Below are 24,061 nucleotides of genomic sequence, written 5' to 3'. Positions count from 1 at the left end.
CGCCAACAGCTCATACACACTAGCGTACGCATTAGTATTGTTGTTGACACTAGTAGCGTAGATGAAACGTATAATTCTGTTTCGGATCAAAATCAGTCATTCATTGGTCCATTCTCCCATTCCATTGTGAAAGACACATTAAATGTGACAAATCAGAATATGTCCAATTTCGAAGGTTAACTTCAATGAGACCTACAAGATAGCTCAATAAATGAAATATGGTGAATTTAGTACCGTTGGAAAAGTCTATGTGTCTACTTTCAAGAAACACTAAGCATTTGTTCATAGCTATCGTATCGAGTGAATTATGGCCATTTTAGCAAAGTAGGACAGTTCTGTCGGGGAATTTGCAAGTCAGTCAACTTCGACAGAACACTGTTGATGAGTGCTCGATTACTCGACATCAATATTTAACCCTGAACACATCATAGTAGTATAAAGCAAGAGGGTATCGTTCACAAACCGGGGATCCAGCCAGGGCTGAGGATCACAATACTTACACGAATTCATAAAGGGTTTTAAAGTTTGATATAGATTTTGGATTGAATCATAAGAACAGTAAATAAAACCTAAACTAATATATACATGTGATCAACCAACCAACACATAAACAATCACCAAAACAACTCACACAAAGGAAATCGAAACAAGCTCTATGTCTTTCTTATAGCATCATGCCGAGACTATGCAATAAACAACCAAGGATGGATCATGCATTTAGGGTTCTAAGCAGTAACCTAAACACATAGACACTTAACACATTCAATCACAACCAAGCAGCCATAATCGAAATTCTAACATGTTCATCTTAATCATGTAATTCCAAAGCCATGCACATTGAATTCATCAAGTATGTCACTTACTTAACCAACAACCATGCAATTCGAAAATCACATGAACAAGAATAAACATGTTCTTAGCATAAGTCTTTAATCCAACAACCTAAATATCATACTACAAGAATAGTCATAACACCTAGGAATCGAAAATTGTTCAAGCACACATTCGGCAGAAAACCAAAACAGAAAATCATAAAACCAAAACATAATTTTCGAATCCTCTATATAAATTGAATCAAGTAGCTATTTCATAGACAAAATTGATACAAGACTACACTAAACAAATCGCAAGCTTCATCCAAGCACAAGAATAAAACCAAAACCGAAATTAAACAAGAGTGAATCATGGTTACACTTTATAAATCAAGCAATCCACAAGTGTAGCCGAGACTTCTATGGATGAAACCTTCTTCACAAGCGTGTTTGAAGGCTATTGATAGGTGGGGAATGATGGAATCGGTTTTAGGATTTCTTGGAATGGTGAAGGATGAATTCGGCAGAGCTTATGGCTGTGTTTTTGTGTAGGGTTGATGATCTTGCTGAATGGAGAGGCCGGCCTCTATATATAGAGGTGTAGGAAGCCTTCTTGCGTGCCTAAAGGAAATAGAATCCAATTGGGAAACTGAAATCCTCTTTGTTATGGATTTGATTTATGTACTCCATATCCAACTTGATGTAGGAAACCAAGTCCAATAGGGAGATCTCTTTAAGGCTGCACGGCAATCTCTTGGTCCAACTAGGAGTAGCTAGGCCGGCCTCCTCTTCTCCTTTCTTCAACTCGAATATGATTTCCTTGTTCAACTAGGAATGCAACTCGGCAACTCTCCTTTCTTTCCAAATATGATTTGTCGTTCCTGAAAAGAAATCGTCGATTAAGGAATAGGAAAGTAGAGTCCTAGTTGAGTAAGGAATCCTAGTTCAATCAGGAGTTCTAACACTTAGCACAATTTCATCATCAAATCATCTAAAATCGAAATAGCTTTACCTAGAACATACATGTGACAAATATGAACCTAAAACAACTAAATAAGAAGTAACAAAGCATAAGAATAGGGCACATATACATTAAGAACGTCACACTTTGTGTTCCTATCAACAACCCCACACTTAGACTTTGCTAGTCCCTTAGCAAACACTAAGAGTAGAAATCAAAACATAAAACAAAATCAAAGCAACTATAACTAACGACACAACATTCTAATGCCTTCAACATTTTGTCTCAGAGATCCTCAAACTCATAGCATCAAGAATAACACTCAATCGAAATAGATAAGATGAATTCAATGGTTAATAAACATGAGATTTTGTTTAACAAGTAAGACATGGCAGAAACAAAGATGATTTTAAGCTCGACATGTTCAAGACAAGTTCAAATTCAACTCACAAGGGATATGCACTCCAAATCTTTTCTCTAAAGAACATGGCATATGCTTAAAAGCTTTTCACACACAAGAGTTATGAACATAGTGAAAATCGAAAACCTCATGAAAGATACCAATCATATGCACAAATGAACCCAAACCATAAGCTTACTCATGAAACAAACTCCACAAATCAAGAGCTACTCATTTTAAGAATCATGCGGATCTTTAGAAAAGGGATAGTTAGGCTCGGCATGGGTATTATTTTCAAGGTAAAAGGAATCACAAAGGTCATCCTCAAGACTTAGCAGAGCAAAACATCCACCTTATGTCGCCATACTCCATAAAACAAGGGTCAAATATCATCATGTTGGACCTATTCTTCACTTTAAACATCGTGAAAACGAACAAAGGCTAAAGTATAACATTATTGAGCCTTCAACAAATACATCAAAACTCCAAATTCACATGAACAAGTATGTATGCCGAGATCTTTTTATCATTCTTTCATTTTTCTTCTTTTCTTTTCTTTTCTTGCCGTGTACATGTCTTTTTCTTTCTTTCTCTCTCACGGCATCTCTCAATTTTTCTTTCTTTTCATTCTCTTTTCAAGGCATAACATACATACAATAGCGTAACCCCACACTTGAATCAAATCATCACTCCATATTACATCCAAGAATCGGTTCTGCCAAGCCTCAAAGACAAGGTAGAGATATAACTATACTAAGCAAGGATATAACATGTTGGTAATGAAAGAAAAGGCTTAACGTATGCTCAAAGGGGTTAAAACTAAGGTGTCCCAAGCAGGGCTCAAATAGGGATATACGGCTTTGTGGCTTAGAGTGGTGGAAATCCTAAAAAGATCCAACAATCCTTTTCAAAATCAGAGTATATTATGACATAAAGCTTCGAAAGTTTCACAAAGTAAGTTCTAGCATTCTCTAGTTCATTGCAATTCTATGGCATATGAATTGATCAAAATAAATGTAATGAGGTTATAAAGCCAAGAAACGATAGAATAGCTCTCCAACGAAAGGCACATATATATGGCTCGAATCTCACATAGGTTACATGAATTCAAACAAGTAAGGAACATGCTCATTCTGTACCTAAGTTTCAAAATCCTCATCTACTACATGTTCGTACAAAATCTACACATCGATTAACCATCAAATAACAATGAAGTTCATTCCAATATCGTGATCATCTTTCAACCATAATTTCAAAGATCAACTCATCCTAGACAGTTAAAGGCATACCTAGGACTCAAAACAAAAACAAAACAACTAAACAACTTGAAAATCGAAAAAACAGAACTAAAATAACACTAAAATTTCGAAAATCAAAACACAAAATTGAAACACATAAGCATCAAACACTAGAATTCAACGAATGATGAATACCCCACCCCACACTTAAAACTTACATTGCCCTCAATGTACAATATGATAAGCAACGAAAATTAGAAAGAGTTAAGGGGTAAGAAAATGCAAACACTCGTTGATGGCTCCTTCATTGGCTTAAGTTTAGAGTCTATAGCCTAGACTATCTTCAAATCATCACTTGCTTGCCGTAGGAGCAAGGAGAGACGTCTCCTCCACATTGTGTTCCACGAAATTGTCATAGTACGGCTTCAAGCGATGTCCATTGACCGTGAATTCCTTTCCATGCACCATACTTTTGATCTGAATAGCACCAGAAGGAAAAACATTAGTAACAACAACCGGTCCAAGCCACCTAGAACGGAGCTTGCCCGGAAACAATCTAAGTCGAGAATTAAACAAAAGAACTTTCTGCCCAACGACAAAGTGTTTCTTCCTAATCATGCGGTCATGGAATGTCTTAGTCTTCTCCTTGTAAACCATGGCCGAATCATAGGCCTCATTTCGGATCTCTTCAAGTTCATGCAGTTGCAACTTCCTATGTAATCCGGCCTCATCAATATCCATGTTAAAATTCTTCACAGCCCACCATGCACGATGCTCAAGCTCCACGGGAAGGTGGCACGCCTTGCCATAGACTAGTCGAAATGGTGACATGCCTAAGGGAGTCTTGTATGCCGTCCTATAGGCCCAAAGAGCATCATCCAATCGTTGAGACCAATCCTTGCGTGATGGTCCAACAGACTTCTCCAAAATTCTCTTGATCTCACGATTAGATAACTCCACTTGTCCACTTGTTTGAGGGTGATAAGGCGTAGCAACCTTATGCTTGATTCCATACTTCTTCAACAACGCCTCAATGGTCCGGTTGCAAAAGTGAGATCCTCCATCACTAATGATAACTCTCGGCATACCAAACCTAGAGAAAATGTTAGAACGAAGGAAATCTGCAACAACTCGAGAATCATTAGTCCGGGTGGCCTTTGCTTCCACCCATTTCGAAACATAGTCAACACAAACGAGTATGTATAAGTAACCATTTGAGCTAGGAAAAGGTCCCATGAAATCAATACCCCAACAATCAAAAATTTCGACATATATAATCGGTGTCATAGGCATTTGATCTCTAGATCCTAAGTTTCCCATGCGTTGGCATCTATCACAAGTCATGCAAAAATGATATGCATCTTTAAAAATCGTAGGCCAAAAGAAACCACATTCTAACACCTTAAGAGCAGTCCTACGTGAACCAAAATGTCCTCCACAAGATTCAGAATGGCAAAAAGTAAGTATAGAATGATGTTCATGTTCAGGGACACACCTCCTAATGATTTGATCAACACAATGTTTCCACAAGTATGGTTCATCCCAAACATAATACTTAGCTAATGCCTTGAGTCTATTCTTTTGTGCATGCGATAAAGTATCCGGAAATTGCTTAGAAACAAGATAATTCACAATATCTGCATACCATGGCTCACTTACCTCAACTCGAAAGAGTTGCTCATCCGGAAAGCTCTCTTGGATGGCCAAGGGCTCGGCATCTCTCACCAAACGACTCAAATGATCCGCCACAACATTGTCACTTCCCTTCTTGTCCTTGATCTCGAGATCAAACTCTTGGAGTAGAAGAATCCATCGAATCAATCTCGGTTTGGCATCCTTCTTTGTCATTAAATACTTCAAAGCTGCATGGTCAGTGTAAACAATAACTTTAGATTGAAGTAAGTAAGAACGAAACTTATCTAGAGCAAAGATCACGGCAAGAAGTTCTTTTTCAGTTGTGGTGTAGTTTTGTTGCGCATCATTGAGTGTTCGTGAGGCATAGTAGATGGCGTAGGGCTGCTTGTCCTTCCTCTGCCCTAGCACGGCTCCAACTGCATAGTCGGAGGCATCACACATCAACTCGAATGGCAAGGACCAATCCGGCGGTGCCATGATCGGTGCTGAAGTCAGGAGCTTCTTCAAAGTCTCGAATGCATGCTTGCAATCATCATCAAAGTGAAATGGAACGTCCTTTTGAAGCAATGAACTCAGTGGTCTCGCAATCTTGGAAAAATCCTTGATAAACCTACGATAGAAACCTGCATGTCCAAGAAACGATCGAACATCCCTCACACTTGTGGGAAGGGGTAAGTGACGCACAAGATCTATTTTAGACTTATCAACCTCAATTCCTCTAGATGAAACAATATGACCTAAGACAATACCTTGCGTGACCATAAAGTGACATTTTTCCCAATTCAAAACCAAGTTAGTTTCTTCACAACGTTTAAGCACAAGTTCAACATTTTCTAAACAAGTTTCGAAATCTTCACCATAGACAGAAAAATCATCCATGAAAACTTCAATTTTAGAACCAATATACTCAGAGAAAATGTGATACATACAACGTTGAAACGTACCTGGGGCGTTGCATAACCCAAAAGGCATGCGACGATAAGCAAACGTACCAAAAGGGCATGTGAATGTAGTCTTCTCTTGATCTTCTTCCGCAACACTTATTTGGTTGTATCCACTATATCCATCAAGGAAACAATAGAAAGAGTGACCAGCTAACCTCTCAAGCATTTGATCAATGAATGGCAATGGCATGTGATCCTTCCTTGTTGTCGCATTGAGCTTCCTATAGTCAATACATACCCTATGTCCGGTCACTGTCCTTTGAGGCACCAACTCGTTGTCCTTGTTCTTCACCACCGTGATGCCTGACTTCTTTGGCACAACTTGAATAGGTGAGATCCACCTACTATCCGAGATGGGGTAGATCACTCCACAATCGTGCAACTTAGTGATTTCATCCTTTACAACTTGCATCATTGGTGGATGAAGGCGTCTCTGACCTTCCTTAGTTGGTTTGGCACCATCTTCTAGCAAGATTCGATGCACACACATGGTAGGGCTGATCCCCTTGATGTCGGCTAGGGTCCATCCTATTGCCGTCTTGTGTCTCTTCAATACTTCAATCAATCTCTCTTCTTGCTCCTCATTTAGTGCAGATGAAATGATCACGGGCAATGTATCCTCTTCTCCTAGAAACGCATACTTCAAGTGGTCCGGAAGAACCTTAAGATCAAGCTTCGGAGCTTGCACCACAGAAGGAAGATTCTTGTTAGTAGTTAAGAGAATTGGACTAGGAGAGACAAAACTTACCTCACTTGCAACCTCAAGGGAGGTCACGGTTTCATGAATGAAAGTTGGCACGGCATCCTTAGCTCCTAGCACCGAAATGTTCGAGCTATCACTTGTAAATCCGGCCCCTTGGGCAATGGTGAGTGCCAACTCGTCATTTGTCAAGGTATCTAGATAGTTATCTGCAAGGGAATCAAGTATGTCAACTGAAAAACAATCACTTAACTCCGAAAGAGGATACCTCATAGCTTCAAAGATGTTGAAGCTAATCACTTCACCATCGAACTCAAAGGTGAGTGATCCACTAAACACATCTATTTTTGTTCGTGCAGTCCTCATGAAGGGGCGGCCCAACAAGATAGGGACCTCTTTGTCATCTGCCTCCGTTGGCTCCATGTCAATGACATAGAAGTCGGCAGGAAAGATCAAACTCGAAACCTGCACAAGAACATCTTCAACATAGCCCAAAGGGACTTTGTTGGAACAATCAGCCAATCGAATCACAACATTATCACGTTTCAAATCACCTAGACCTAGGTTCTCATAGATATAGTGCGGCATTACATTAATAGATGCACCTAAGTCTAACATTATCTTGTCAAATGTCATGTTTCCGATTGCACAAGGAATAGAAAAACTCCCTGGATCCTTAAGCTTTGGTGGTAGCTTCCTTTGGAGCACGGCAGAAACCGTCTCACTCATTGTAACAACCTCCTTCTCTCGAGTCATCCTCTTATTGGTGCACAATTCTTTCAAAAACTTAGCATACTTAGGATTTTGTTGTATGCATTCAATAAGAGGCATGTTCACTTCCACCTTCTTGAAAATGTCGAGCATGGCTTGATCAGAGTCATCCTTCTTTTGCTTTGCAAACCTACTAGGGAAGGGAACACGAGGAAGATCATTAGTTGAAACCAAACCACTAGAGTTAGGATCCTTACCTTTGTCATGCACGGCATGATCATCTTTTGGCACGGCATCATTGGTTTTAGAGGAGGCAGGGTCCTTCTCTAAGTCTTTAGCATTGAAACTCTCGGCCTCTAGTCCTGTAGAAGGCACGGCCTTCTTGTGTTGCTGCCTTGGTGCATCCAAATTCCTCCCACTTCGTGTCACCATGGCCTTCACGTTCGGATTAGGCTCAGTTTGGCTCGGCAACTTCCCTCCTTCATGGATCTTGCCCATGAAATCGATCACTTGTCCCATCTGCTTCTTAAGCTCGGTTATGTCTTTAGAATGAGCTTGTTGTCCTGTAACTAAAGCTTGAGTAGCAGAGTTTAGATTTTGTTGCCCTTGAGCAAGAGACTTCAAAAGTTCATCATAGTTAGGTGAAGATGTATTATTCGAACCATGAACATTAGAGTTAAAGGGAGCAGAACCTTGAGGTACCTGAGGCCTCACAAACAAACCTGAAGGACGAGGTCCTTGACCTTGAGCATTGGATGGTTGAGCATTGTTGCTCCAACGAAAATTTGGATGATCTCTAAGTCCAGGGTTGTATGTGTTCGAGTATGGATCGTACCTAGGCCTTTGTTGCCCCATGAAGTTCAACTCTTCTTCAGTCATTGCACCATTTGGACAATTGTCAGTAGTGTGATCCTTGAAAGAACAAATGCCGCATGCTTGAGGGTTGATGCTCGAACCATTGAATGCCTTGACTAGCACGTCAAGCTTCCTTTCGAGAGTAGCCATCTGGTTCCTTGCATCAACATCATACACCCCACGGCTCTTGCTTCCTCTCTTCTCCTTGGAACTAAATTGGCGATTGTTGTCAGCCAAGTCATCGATCAGGTGTAAGCTTCTTGACCGGTTTTGTTCATGAATGTGCAGCCACATGCCGAGTCCACCATGCTCTTATTGGTGGTGTCGAGTCCTTCATAGAAGAATTGCACCAAGTCATCCAACGAAATACCATGGTGAGGGCACTTCCTTTGTAGTTCCTGAAATTCTTCCCAAGCCTCATATAGTGAATCACCATCTTTTTGAGTGAAGTTCTGAATCTCCCTCCTAAGTCTTTTCGTGAGTTGAGCAGGGAAGAATTGCTTCAAAAACCTCCTAGTCATTTCGTCCCATGTAGTGATGATTCCTGCAGGCAAGGAATACAACCAACGTTTAGCATCATCCTTAAGGGTAAATGGAAACAAAAGCAACCTCAAGCCTTCTTGAGACAGGTGATGAATCGATTGGAGCTTGCAAATGTCCAAGAACTCCCTAAGGTGAACATTATGGTCTTCCATTGAAGAACCAGAGTACTTAGGCAGCTGCCCAAGCAATTGAACGGGAATGGAGAAGTTAGCTTCATCAGGTGGAGTGAAAGCAATGCATGAAGGTGATTCCGGGGTGGTAGGAATGAATGCATTCTTGAGTGCCATTGGAGCACCAACAGGAATTATATCACGGCCCGCAATTGTGTCTAAGTCTGACTTGAAGACGAAGGGGAAGGAAAGATCCTCCTCTTCTTCTGATCTAGGTGAAGAGTTTAAGTTTGAATTGCTTGGAGATGTTTCGAAATGCAAAGGTCTACTTATGAAAGAGTTGTTCAAATCTCTAAGTGCTTGAATTCGATCCTTGAGCTCTCGTGTCTTCTTAGAAAATTCGGACATGCATAGTACCTGTTTATATGAAAGGTAACGAGTTAGCCTTGAAGAATACATAATGGATACATAAAATTCGTGTCTTCCCTTAGTCATACACGCACACTTAAGGGGAAGAGCACGGCAACTATGTCAAGTTTACAAGAGTTAGTTCTTTACGTTTTCACAAGTTCATACAATTCACAAGTTCTTTGTGCCAATTCAATGCTTGAATGATCGATTGATTCTAAGTTGTAAATCAAGGTGGACGTGCGGCCTAAGTATGGATGCCTAGACACAAGATCAAGTCTTTGTTTCAGAAGGCCTTTAGCTCAATCAGAGATAGTGAACATGGTAGGACTCATTTGTTGAACTACGGAGAGCGAACTCCCTATCGACTCCATCACCGAGATGTATGTCAGTCAGTAGTTCTCTGAGATCCAATTTTGGTCCCATGCACCAGAGTAATAAAAGAGCGTGCCCCTTACTCAGCTAGACTTAACCTCATGTGTTAGACAAATCTCCAAGTGTTAATAAAAGCCGCCCTCGACCTCATGCAAACTCGAGAGCTAGCATGAAGGGTTAAGGCTAATATTAACAAAAGGGACTTTACCTATTCCGTTCGATTTACAACCTACAACAATCATTCACTCAAGCACCAAAACAACAACCTAAGATACATTACTATATGTTACACGAAATAAGAATAAGATTGAGAATATACAAATGTACAATATAAACAATGAATTCGTAGTAAAAGTTTGGGATCCATCTCTAATGGATCCCCGGCAACGGCGCCATTTGATGAGTGCTCGATTACTCGACATCAATATTTAACCCTGAACACATCATAGTAGTATAAAGCAAGAGGGTATCGTTCACAAACCGGGGATCCAGCCATGGCTGAGGATCACAATACTTACACGAATTCATAAAGGGTTTTAAAGTTTGATATAGATTTTGGATTGAATCATAAGAACAGTAAATAAAACCTAAACTAATATATACATGTGATCAACCAACCAACACATAAACAATCACCAAAACAACTCACACAAAGGAAATCGAAACAAGCTCTATGTCTTTCTTATAGCATCATGCCGAGACTATGCAATAAACAACCAAGGATGGATCATGCATTTAGGGTTCTAAGCAGTAACCTAAACACATAGACACTTAACACATTCAATCACAACCAAGCAGCCATAATCGAAATTCTAACATGTTCATCTTAATCATGTAATTCCAAAGCCATGCACATTGAATTCATCAAGTATGTCACTTACTTAACCAACAACCATGCAATTCGAAAATCACATGAACAAGAATAAACATGTTCTTAGCATAAGTCTTTAATCCAACAACCTAAATATCATACTACAAGCATAGTCATAACACCTAGGAATCGAAAATTGTTCAAGCACACATTCGGCAGAAAACCAAAACAGAAAATCATAAAACCAAAACATAATTTTCGAATCCTCTATATAAATTGAATCAAGTAGCTATTTCATAGACAAAATTGATACAAGACTACACTAAACAAATCGCAAGCTTCATCCAAGCACAAGAATAAAACCAAAACCGAAATTAAACAAGAGTGAATCATGGTTACACTTTATAAATCAAGCAATCCACAAGTGTAGCCGAGACTTCTATGGATGAAACCTTCTTCACAAGCGTGTTTGAAGGCTATTGATAGGTGGGGAATGATGGAATCGGTTTTAGGATTTCTTGGAATGGTGAAGGATGAATTCGGCAGAGCTTATGGCTGTGTTTTTGTGTAGGGTTGATGATCTTGCTGAATGGAGAGGCCGGCCTCTATATATAGAGGTGTAGGAAGCCTTCTTGCGTGCCTAAAGGAAATAGAATCCAATTGGGAAACTGAAATCCTCTTTATTATGGATTTAATTTATGTACTCCATATCCAACTTGATGTAGGAAACCAAGTCCAATAGGGAGATCTCTTTAAGGCTGCACGGCAATCTCTTGGTCCAACTAGGAGTAGCTAGGCCGGCCTCCTCTTCTCCTTTCTTCAACTCGAATATGATTTCCTTGTTCAACTAGGAATGCAACTCGGCAACTCTCCTTTCTTTCCAAATATGATTTGTCGTTCCTGAAAAGAAATCGTCGATTAAGGAATAGGAAAGAATGAAATAGGAAAGTAGAGTCCTAGTTGAGTAAGGAATCCTAGTTCAATCAGGAGTTCTAACACTTAGCACAATTTCATCATCAAATCATCTAAAATCGAAATAGCTTTACCTAGAACATACATGTGACAAATATGAACCTAAAACAACTAAATAAGAAGTAACAAAGCATAAGAATAGGGCACATATACATTAAGAACGTCACACTTTGTGTTCCTATCAACTGTGAACTGCTCCGGTCGAATTAAGTTGTGAACTTTATGTCACTGGAAAGCCACGGGTGTCTATCTTCCAGAACAGTTTATGGTTTACTCATACCTATTATGACGAAGAGGTTAGGGTCGTTTAAGTTAGTGAATGTCATTCTACCCGAGAATCTGATTATCATTGTAAACTCTTGTTTTGAGTTGTTATGCAATCTTGTTTCCTAAGATCTAAGTTTAGCTAAGTCTAGCCCGTATGATCTATGGATGTATGACTATATTAATGATTAATTATTAGCCCAAGGCTACGTTTGAGAAGTATGTAATGAACGTTGTATACGTTGGTCTTTATACTCCATGATTATGGCACTAATCAGGGGGAGTTGTTTCATAGATTTCAGGAGGAGTCTACATCACATGATGCTATCAAATGTAGATGGTGCGTTGTGCTCTTTTTCCCTTCGTTGAAGCTTTTGTTTTTCACGCAAGAGGTTTTTATTTTATTTAACAAGGTTTTTATCGAGGCAACGTTATATGCACCATGCAACCTAGGCATGCTACACAAGGGGCAGTGTTCCGGGAGAATTATTATTCTACCATTGTGTGTGTCTTTGCCTATTTTGATTTTTGTATTGTAGTAAATTAAGATTTATGTAATATATATGAATCCCTGATTTATCAATCAATAAAGAGTTCGGTTATGTTCCATTACGTTGTTATTATTCTCATTCCATTATCCTGCAACAACCTTTTCATTATTTTAATTACAATATTTCATAAATATCATCAAAGTAGTGATCAAAAAATTATAGTTTTGACATATGTTCTTATAGGAATATGTACAATTCATGTGAATATATAAGCGGCCTTGTTATAGGAAAAGCCTATATATATGTAGCCTTCTTGGCTGCGGAGATCCGCACCAATGGTTTTGGCGGTGGATTTCCATTTTTGCACCATTTTTTCGATCGAATTTCTTCATCTCTACCATCTATTATCTAGTAATTGTGTATATCATCTACGCAAAATTTTAGCCAATTTGGTAATCGTTAAGGCCCTCAAAATTGCATTTTTCTGTTAAAACATGAAAGGTTCGTGTTTGAAAAAATTCAGTCCGTCCATTTTTGTTACCTTTAATGGTCTTAACGATTACCAAATTCGCTGAAATTTTGTATAAAAGATCTATACAATATTATCCAAATACTAGACGATTGAGATGATGAAATTCAATCGAAATGTAGTGTAAAGATGGAAATTCACACTAAAACTTCTGCACATGAGAAAAATCATATATATATATATATATATTTATGGGTATTGTACCAAGTTTCCTTCACCAGACTCCTTGTAACAAATTGTTGTCTTCTTTCAATGGCCGGCACATGCAAAGGTTGAAGAGTGTTTGGGCCTAAAATAATACTCCAGTATTATCTGGACTATTTAGGCTCGTGGACCGGTTATTTGGGAATAGATTTAGGGGACTATCGCTGTATAGAATCTGAGTTGATTAAGGAAGGTGAATCTAAATCAACTAGGAGGTTCTCAAGACTTTATCCGCAAGAAAGAACAATTTGTGTTCTCTATATAAAGGGGTCGAATGTGCAGAATAACATAAGACAACGTCAAACAAACTATCGCGCAACCGCATAGTCAAGTCTCCCCACGGAGCAAAAGTCCGATTAGCTTCGGCAACCAAGTCTCCCATCGGAGCGGAGCTACCCAGATGTACGCCTCGCGCTGCATGTAGCAAAAAGTCCGATTAACTTCAGCAACTAGAGTCAAGTCCATCGAGTCGCTAGCCTAGCCTCTAGCAAACACAAAAGTCTGCACTAGTCAGCAATTCCCTACAGCAGGAGAATCCCGCTATCAACTTGAGGTGGAGTGAAACGTACCTAGCAACTCCAGTTGTGTATAGGTCATTCGAACTTCAGCGGTTTATTAGCAACTGCGGAACAATCGTTCGAGAAGAAGACAGTACGTGAGTGCAATCATCATCAACAAGCAAGAGTTGTACCTAACTCAAAGGTACTGGCACGCCAAGCAACAACAGAGAACGAAGGTTAGAACCATCTAGGGTTCAAAACCGGGGCTTGCTGATTGTTCTCTGAGGAAGATCTTTTTTCCCAGCTCGAACATTTGGCACGCCCAGTGGGACCGTGTTAAGATAGCAAGCCGGAACCCTTACTCGTGAGGATATTCCCCTTGTTCGAAACCAGAGCATTCACATTGTGTTCCTCACAACACAGCGACTTGCAGAGGTTTAACAGCGGTTGAGGCATTACTGAAGTTTGGAGTGATGGCGACACCGGAAGACATGCAACTAGCTTTCAAGGAGTTGACAAAGGTAGTTAAGTCGTTGGAGGAGTCATTCGGCAATCGAATGACCGCGGTTGAGAGAACGTTGGATAATGTGTCGCAACTACAGTCGACACAGGGTCAGCGTCTGGCTGAGAGCAACGACAGATTGAAAAAGCTGGTTCTAGGTGCTAACGAGCACGCGAACAATGCTCGCTTAGAGTTTGCGGGCCAGGATGAGCGATTCAAGCAAATCGAAGAGGCGTTGGGAATCCAACGGACTGTCACCGGGCTTTACGAGAGCTAGAACCATGACAAGCCTAATGCCACCAAAAAGGCTAGGTCCAACAAAAACGATACGACCGGTAACGACGACGGCGGTGAAGAGGACGAGGCCAGAGATGATGAGGCTGACAAATCAGAGGTTGAGCTTGTCAAACTCACAAGGAAGAAGAAGACGAAGGCTACAAAGGGAAAGTTCACGTTTGGAAGTGCTAGACGGTCGAACACACCCGAGGTTGAAGCTTTACAAAAAGCATTGGCACTTCTTCAACCAGGCAGAAGATAAGAGCGTCAACAACAGTTCCGTCGCGAGCGACGAGAGGAGCATCGAGAAGAGCCTGAGCAAGAAATAGAAGAGGGTCAGACCCTTACCAAAGAGTAGGTTCAGAAGATGATCCAAGAGAGTGTGAGGACCATTCATGGTCATGCTGCCGCAAACATATCCTATACAAGTCCATTCCCAGAATGGGTGACAGCATGTCCTTGGCCCTCGAGTTATCGACCGATCAAGTTCCAGACTTTCTCAGGAGAGGGTTCCGAGAATGCAGCTGAGCATATCTCGCGTTTCCACAGCGATTGCGGGCCATATGCATCTGATCCAGTCTTCAAGATGAGGGCTTTCGGTTCATCTATGTCAGGACCGGCGCTATCTTGGTTCTCCAAGTTAGCGCCAAGGTCCATTTCAGATTGGTCCATGCTCGAGACAATGTTCAAAACGACTTTTGGCAGTGTTGAGCCTGAAGTGGATTTGTCATCTTTGACTTCCATGTATCAACAGCCAATGGAGTTGGTAGTGGAGTTCCTGAAGAGGTTCAAGGTTCAGCAAGCAAAGTGCAGAACACCGCTCGCGGAACAGGATGTCATTCGCATTGCTATAAAGGGTTTGGAGACCCGTCAGCGGGCCAAACATCATGATGCCTACTTTTCTAGCATGGCGGACTTAATGAACAAGGTATGCTCCTACCAAGTGTTCCTCAGGGAGATGGAAGACAGTGCCTCAGTTCCAAAAGGTCCACCTGTATCCTATCACCCTGGAACTTTGAAACCACGTTATGTAGTTTCATCTGAACTAAGAGGGTTTCCACTATCTACTCGCATGTAGATCCTTTCTACACACCGTATCCATACGAAGAGCAGTGGGTCGAAGAGGTAGATGATGAAGTGGTTGCAGTAGAGATAGCCGACAGACAAGCATTGAAGTCTAAGGCTCTGAAGATGTCCAGGGACCCTGTCAAGATTTCTACAGCAGCATTCACCAAGCCCGAGTATGACTTATATACCTACAACGCTCACAAGGCTCCAAAAATTTTGGATGAATTGTTCGCGAGTGGAAGAGTGAAGGATGACACTGAAATGCCTATCGCAGCGCAGATCGAAGGGAAGAAGTACTGCAGGTTTCACAACTTGTTCAATCACCACACAGCTGATTGTGTTAAGCTCAAGGATCAGTTGAAGACCTGGATTAACAAAGGCATGCTTGGGGTAGACACTGAAAGAGCTGCAGCTTGGGTCGATATTGATCCCTTCCCTACAGTGTCAATGGTGGAGGTTACGCCATTGACAACACCGTTGAAGACTCATCGCCTTTTCAAGTTTGCTGAGTACACTTATGATGCGTCATTGGCTCATGAGATCTTGGACAAGCTTATTGCTGAGGGTGAAACCATTTATGCCATGGACTGAGTTCCTGACTGTGGAAGAAGTTAAAGGTAAACGGTATTGTAAGTTTCATAATGTTTGGACTCATGATACTCGAATTTGTATACAGCTCAAAGACCATGTACAACACTGGTTAGATGAGGGAGTGTTGTCACTTGCTTCAGATCCCGAGCCGGGTATGAAGACAACAGCGAAGGGAATGCTCGTGGCGAAGGATGTTGCAAGAGCCAAGCAATCTGACCCGGGTAAACAAAGAAGCGTTGTTCAGAACAAGGAACAGAATGTGGCAAAGGAAAAAACTTACGTCTTTTGCAATCGATGCAAGAAAGAGTGTTCCATAAACTGTGACAATGCTGGTAGACACGAGGAATCGCAAAGACATCGGAGGCCTCGCTCGCCGACAAATCTATCCGAGAGGGAGAACCCCAAGAAAGCTAGAGTTCAGATAGACACTTATGCTCAAGTGTTGAAAAGGCACCTAGGAACAAGAAGGAGCTTCAGAGTTTGCTTGGGGAAATAAACTTCCTTCGACGCTTTATTTTTAATTCCGCTGGCAAAACCGCAGTCTTTTCGCCTTTGCTGAAGCTTAAAGCGGATCAAGAGTTTCAGTGGGGACCTGCGCAACAAGCAGTTTTTGATAAAATCAAGGAATACCTTACTCTTCTTAGACCCCCACGGCCAGGCATACCGTTGAAGCTATACATCTCAGCTTCCCTCTACTCAATAGCAGGACTCTTAGCACAAGATGGTGATGGAGAGGGGGCAAGAAGATTGAGCATGCGGTTTATTACCTGAGTCGAACCTTATTAGACGCTGAAACTAGATACTCGCCAATTGAGAGGTTGTGTTTAGCTTTGTACTTTGCTGGTACTAAGCTCCGCCATTACATGTTGTCCTTCACTACAGTGGTGGTGGCACAAACCAATTTACTGAAGTATATGCTTACCAGACTTATGCTTAGGGGTCGGATTGGAAAGTGGATCTTGGCGTTATCAGAGTTTTCTTTATAATATACACCCTTAAAGGTGCTCACAGGACAAGCAGTGTCTGACTTTTTGTTGCATCATCCTATTATGGAGGACATCGAAGACCAGAACTTAGTTGTTTGCTTTGTTCACACTCAGCCTTGGGTTCTGTATTTTGATGGCAGTAGCACAGATCATTTATCAGGAACGGGTGTTGCATTGGTTAACTCCTCTGGAGCAAAACATTTTTATTCCTTTCAATTAGAATGGAAGTGCACTAATAATCAGGCAGAATATGAGGCAATCATCATTGGCCTGGAGCTTTTGCTTGATCTGGAAGTAATTGAGGTGGAGGTATTAGGTGACTCACTCCTAGTCATTTACCAGCTCAAAGGTATCTACAAGTGCAACAATTTTACATTACTCCATTTTTGGTAGCGAGCATCGGAGTTGTTAGACCAATTTGCAGACGTGGTGCTTGATTATATTCCTAGGGAATGAAATTTCCCTGCCAATGAATTAGCACAGTTGGCTACGGGCATTCGCTTGGAAGATGGCGTTCGCGAAAGGATTCTGAAGGTTCAGAGACGCACATTACCTTCCTTTATGGCAAGGAAAGAAGTTAACGATGAATGGTTGGTTGCTGTTATCGACACTATTGACGTAGATTAGCGACAACCGATTATCCAGTACCACACTGATTCTTCTGCATCGGTGGACAAGAGGATTAGATATTTTGCTACTAACTACGTCCTTCGAGGCGGTGAACTATTGCGCATGGCAGAAGATTGCTTGTACCTGCGATGCATCTATGGAGCTGAGGCTAAGAGGTGCTTACGAGAGGTTCATTGTGGCAATTGTGGTTCTCACCAAGCTGGTCCAAAGATGAGATGACTCATTCGCCGCTATGGTTTCTATTGGCCTACCATGCTCAAGGAATGCATCAGTTTTGCGCAAGGTTGCATCGAATGTCAAATACATGGACCAGTCCAGCATGTGCCAGACGTTCCTCTGTAACCAATAATTAAACCTTGGCCGGGTCGCGGTTGGGCTTTAGACTTTATTGGGGAGATTCATCCAAATTTTTCCTTACAACACAAACACATCTTACTGGCCACAGATTTCTTCACCAAGTGGGTCGAGGCTATACCAGTCAGGACGAGATCTTCAGAGGTGATCACTGACTTTATCTTCAAATATATTATCACCAGGTATGGCATTCCAGAGTGTTTGGTAGCAGACAGGGGGGGCAGGTTTCATGGCTGAAAAGACTCAGAAGTTCTTAGCTGGCTATGAGATCAAATTTCTGCATTCCAGTCCTTATTATGCTCAAGCGAATGGCCATGCAGAAGCTAGCAACCGCGTCATTATGTCTATACTCAAACGAATGTTGGATGCAAATCCGTGATCTTGGCATACAGAGTTGGATCACACGTTATGGGCTTATAGAACTTCCAAACGAACTTCAACTGGTACTACACCTTATGCCTTGATGTATGGACATGATGCAGTACTTCCTATTGAGATTAATGTTCAGTCGCTGACGGTTCGCGAGCAGCACCAGTTGATTGGCGAGTACTATGTCCAGGCTATGTATCAAGAGCATGAGGATTTGGATTCTCGACGGATGGAAGCTCTCGACAGCCTTATGGCAGAAAAGCAGAAGATAGCACGGCTATATGACAAACGCACGAGAGGACGCAGCTTTGGAGTTGGGGACTTAGTGTGGAAAGCTTGTTTGCCCTACGGCGAGCGAGTTGATGGTCGTGGTAAATGGTCTGCTAAATGGGAAGGTCTTTTTGTGATTGATCGAGTAATGGGCAAGGGCGCTTACTATCTTCGAAACACTGATGGGAATGTTCAGAGGAATCCCATGAATGGTCGCCATCTTAAGAAGTACTTTCCTAGTATTTGGGAGTATGAAGATCCACCGGCAGCGGTGCAATCCCAATAACTGGTGTTTGGACTTCGTGTTTCCTTGGTTTCCATCCTTTCAACCAAGTAAACACGGGGCAATACTATGGATAATCAGTACTTGTACTTAACGGTCGGGAGCCCAGAAAACTTTTGAGGCTCGCGAGTAGCACTTATCGTCGCGAGTGTTATTTATGATCGCGAACCCAGAAAATTTTGGAAACTAAAATTTCGAGTTTCTGAAATTTTATGAGTTTCTTAATCATGCTCCGGCATTTTCGTAAACACATTGGACCAATACTTGTGGTCCAGAATTGGTTGTAACTTTTGTTACGCAGCAATGAAACAATACAAGTGTTTTTGAAATAAGTTGTGTTTTATTTATATGGCTTTGTGGCCATAAACTTTATACAAGACCTATACTATTACAGGTGAGCTTTAACAAGCTCTGATACCATCTATGCTAGGTGGAAAGGTCTTCGCGATTCCTCCTGTTTATTTCCCCACCACGAGAAACTCGAGATTAAGCTGCACCGTTTGAAGCCCAATTGAGACCAGCTTGGTGCCAAACATAGGTTCTAATTGGAAGACTGGTGGTAGCATGAGGGATCCAGAACCTTAATTTGTACACTTCTCCCCGGGTTCCTTCAAAGAAGAGAGATTGGAGGATATTGCACATAGGAGATGTAACAGCTCGCATCACGTATCAAAAGAGGTACGTGACGAGCATGAAGCACCTATTGGCTCTGGTCCTAAAAAAGGCTGCCTGCTTCCTGATGCTCGGCGATTAAACAATGATGAATCGGCCGCAGGAAGGGCTGCCATTTCCTCTCTCACTTGTAATCCTTCACCAGGAACAGCTCTTAAGGCAGGGCAAATCCCTAGTGCTGAACTACAAAGAAGGGAGGATGTGAGGATTTATTGCATCAATAGTGGTCAAACTAAAACGATTTGAGGGTTTCCCGATATTGATTGCTCCTGTTTTCGAAAGTTTGCATGCAAACTTGGACGGTGGTGAGTTAAGATGGGCTTTGTCCTTGGGCCTTTACTTGGGTTTTTGTCGGGTTAAGGAGACTTAAGTAGGGTGAGCGGACAGAGATAAATTGTAATTCTTACTACTAAGATACTTTGATGTTCAAATTACATTCTATGTCTGACATGGCGGATATCTAGGAGAAGTTTTCCAGTGTCACTGGCTTTATCGCAAATCAGATTGTTGATCCTCCTTTCCTCCGCCTCAGAAGCTGCCAGTTGCCTCTTGCGCTCTTGTACTTGGGGTATGGTACTTCTTATCTCTTCCTCCACAGCCTTAAGCTCTCTAGCTTGCTCAGCTTCAAGCTCTGCTATTTGTTGCCGCAATGCACTAATTTGTTGCGAACAGCTGGTCTTGGCATGCTGAAGCTTGGCCTTTAGTTGGGCAAAGTTTTGCGAAATGAAGTTTCTAGAATCAGCGTTGCGCTGCGACAGACTCTGAGATTGGTTCCTCAAAGTTTGGCATTCTACCATGAGGCATAGAATGGTGTTTAGTGCATGTTCAGCCTTCGCTACTAGGCTGGGATCATGTGAGTGCAGCTTGAGGTAGCGAAGGGCATCTTGGACCTTAGCCAGGCGCTGGATTAGTTAAATCCTCAGCAAATACCTCTACAAGTTGTGCCCGGGCCTGAACAAGTTCTTGAGACTCTAAGGGCGTCAAGGGGCTGGAAGGACCTAGCATATCATCTAGAACGTCTTCCAGGGATGGACTAGAATGATGCCCTAATGGATCAACAACTGGTATCGATCCAGAGGCTCCAGTAGTTAGCATGATTGGCGGGCTGGAAGTAGTCGCGATTGCTACAACCCTCAGAGGGTGAAGAACATTTAACCATACAGTTAAGTGTTTATAAAGGGGAACAGAAACATATAAACCAAGAGGTGGTTAAGGGTTTTACCCCGTCAGATTGAGAAGAATGAACATTGTTTCCTGAAGGGGGTTCTGGTGCAGCATTATCGCTCGCTGAGTCCATATTCGCGAGGGAAGGCTCCACATTTTCACTTTCGCGGTGAGCGCTGATCACACCTTCTTCATCTCCTGCCTCATTCTCCAGACTTTGAGTTGAAGAGGAGTGGGAGAGTACTGCTGTGGGGTTGATTGATGTTTGGGGCTCCAAGGTTCGAGTGCTCGCCAATGTGTTGAGGGGAGTAGCTTGAATTAGCTCTCTATACGCAATCACAGCCTGTTGGATGGCAGTCGCGACTCCCATAGTAGGTGACTGGGCTTCCGCATGAGCCTGTGTAGTACATCATTGATTCACAAACGACCAATATAAGATAAAGGAACTACATCTTAGCAAACAACAAAGTGTTGCTTGGGGCACAACAGTGTGTTTAATTACTTACAGGAGCGTCTGCCATCGTGGTTACGGCAGCATGAGGGGTAGGCAGAGGTGATGAAATTGGGTTCTCGCGAACCTACAAATCAAATAAGAATCAGTCAAAGTGGTTCATGAGTGAATAGCCAGTTGGAAAAAATAGGGTGTCTCGCGAACCTACTTCAATTGCTGTCTCTGGGTTGCTGGTCCCAATTATTGGCTCAGGGTTGACCTGGTCAGCGGATGCACGCGGCATTGCCTCAATCGCGAGTGGGGCAGATGTGCTTGTGGTAGCTATTCTTCTCATCTGAATCAACTGGTGATCACAGACGTTGGTTAGTGGCAGAGGTTGCAACAGCCTTTAAGATTGTTATTCAAATATGGGTGAAAACTTACAGAATTGAAGTCTATGGCGTCAGGATCATCCTCGTCGTTGTCAGATTCCATTGTCCTCCCTTGTTTGCGGCCTTGGGAGGAGGAAGCACCAACTGTGTTCTCAAAAACCTACAACATGAACCGGTTAGCGGTTTTTAATCAATGTTGGAATAGAACTGTGGGAGTTCTAAGGAGAGTTAGGATTTTACCCTTGAGGGGACAATTCTTGCGGCATTCGGAATTACTGTCCGCAGCAAATCCTCGTCACCAGGAACCTCAGGATCTTCCTGCAAGTATCTTCTGAGCCCAGCCTGGAAGATGTGTTGGAAGATGACTCGCGATCATTGTTCCCACCGGCCAGAATTGATCTTTCTCCACCATTGGGGATTAGACTTGTCAACACGGAAGCAGCAAAAGATACTCCCACTTGCTATCACAAGAAATGGTGTGGTGCCCAGGAATGGTGGCAGTGGCGGGAACCATGGGGCGTCGCCTTGAGGAAAACAAGTTCAGACTCTCAATGGGAGGGAATGGAACCATTTGAGCCATGCCGAGTTGCCTCGCGAATAGATGGGGGGCATAGAGTTCCACTCCAGTGCAGGGGTGTCGGGGTAAGTACGCCATCGAAACAGCTTGTTCAAACAGATGACGGCTCTCCTCGTCATAGCGTCTCAGGATTAGAAAACCTCCACGGAGGGCATTAGGGTGAGTGCGGTCTAGGAGCAGCCGGGCTGAGTCAAGTACATAGGCATCTAGGGTGTAGAAGTACTCGAAGCACACTGCATAGCGAAGAGTGAAATTGGGCTCCAAACCAACAAATGCTTCTCCCAACACTTTAGTTAGACGGAAGTCCCTTGCGTTTTCGTTTCGCAATTGCACAAAGTAGACCTGGATCCAGAGGTCTAGAATCCACATAGGCCCCGAAAGCTTATGATAATTGAGAGGTTCCATAGTAAGCGAGCGCACCATACAGTAGAGTTCTGCCAGAACTATTTGTGCTAGGCCCACAGTGTGGCCATTGTAGAGGAGGGTCGCGAGTTGCAGGTGGCGCCCGGTCATCTTCTTGGAGTTGGAGCAGAACATAAACTTTGATAGCCAAAATTCTAAGAAGGCGATTCCAGCATTGGCAGGAGCCATATGATTGATAAATGCCAATCTCGCGGGTGGCGGTAACCAGGCATTCAACATCAAGATAATCCTGATCTCTATAAGGCCTGGTACCAACTGGTAGACCTAAGATAGTATATATGTCTAGCAGAGATATACCCATTGGACCAAATTGAAAGTCGAAGGTATTACTTGCGGAATTCCAGAAGCAAGCAGCGGTCATCTGTTGCCTCCATCTTGGGTGAGGTTGAAGGTAAGATCGATACATTCCAAGATTCCCACTGCTTCCCAGATGTTTCGATCGATCAAGCGACGACCTTCATACCATGTTCGCATGGCTGTGGAAACAATGGGCCATGCTCCAATAGGGGACCCGTGATGATTGTGCAATTTCCATCCATTGAAAGTGGCTGGGGTGTTCCTAGAGGCAAGCGGAGGAACTCGTGAGCGGTGGTGATAGTCGTCGTGGATGTGCTCGGGGATTATGGTAAGAGAAGGGCCCAAGAACACAGTGCTGTCGTCATTCACTCCAATGGTGGTGTGATTGGTGGGTTCATTGTTTGGGTAGCCAAGAAGAGGCCTTGCACCTTCCTGGGCATCACGGTGATTGGGTCGCGGTGCCATTGTTGTTGGAGATTAAGAATTTCGAAATAGGGCTTTCTGGGTTTTCTGATGATGGAGCAATCGGGTTGGATGAACTGGTAGAGTTCGGGATCGTGATTGATATAGGAACTGAAGGGGTTTCCGAAATCAAAACCGATTGAGTTCTGGGAAGAGTCGCGTCTACTCGATTGAAACTGGTTTGAGTTTCTGAAACAGTTAGTGTTTCTTGCGTACCTCAGCTCGAAAGGTTGTAGTGGTTTAAGGTGAAGTCGCGCGTCAGTTGGCAACAGAGGAACGTAAGTGTTTCGAATTATTTTAAAAAAGATAACAGTTTGGGGTTTTTCTTCTAGCCCTTTTCAATTTCGCGGGGTCTTCAATTTCAAGGCCTGGGGGGCAATGTTTTGGCCTAAAATAATACTCCGGTATTATCTAGACTATTTAGGCTCATGGACCGGTTATTTGGGGAAAATTTATCATAGAGCAAGATTACCTGCCGTATTGGAATAGATTTAGGGGACTATCGCTGTATAGAATCTGAGTTGATTAAGAAAGGTGAATCTAAATCAACTAGGAGGTTCTCAATACTTGATCCGCAAGAAAGAACAATTTGTGTTCTCTATATAAAGGGGTCGAATGTGCAGAATAACAGAAGACAACGTCAAACAAACTATCGCGCACCGCATAGTCAAGTCTCCCCACGGAGCAAAAGTCCGATTAGCTTTGGAAACCAAGTCTCCCATCGGAGCGGAGCTACCCAGATGTACGCCTCGCGCTGCATGTAGCAACAAGTCCGATTAACTTCGGCAACTAGATTCAAGTCCATCGAGTCGCTAGCCTAGCTTCTAGCAAACACAAAAGTCTGCACTAGTC

The 24,061-nt window shown here is 42.4% G+C and overlaps 1 non-coding gene across 1 annotated transcript; it reads left to right on the top strand.

Annotated features, from left to right (window-relative positions):
* Window positions 1–8,622: 8,622 nt before the first annotated feature.
* Window positions 8,623–8,729, top strand: LOC126789709 (small nucleolar RNA R71). Its single transcript, XR_007671621.1, has one exon. It is a non-coding gene; the product is annotated as a small nucleolar RNA R71 (small nucleolar RNA).
* Window positions 8,730–24,061: the final 15,332 nt, after the last annotated feature.

Source organism: Argentina anserina, chromosome 3 (assembly GCF_933775445.1).
Source record: "Argentina anserina chromosome 3, drPotAnse1.1, whole genome shotgun sequence".
In the NCBI taxonomy this organism is placed as follows: domain Eukaryota; kingdom Viridiplantae; phylum Streptophyta; class Magnoliopsida; order Rosales; family Rosaceae; genus Argentina; species Argentina anserina.
Note: the sequence above shows the minus strand (reverse complement) of the source record. Positions and strands in the feature narration are given on the sequence as shown.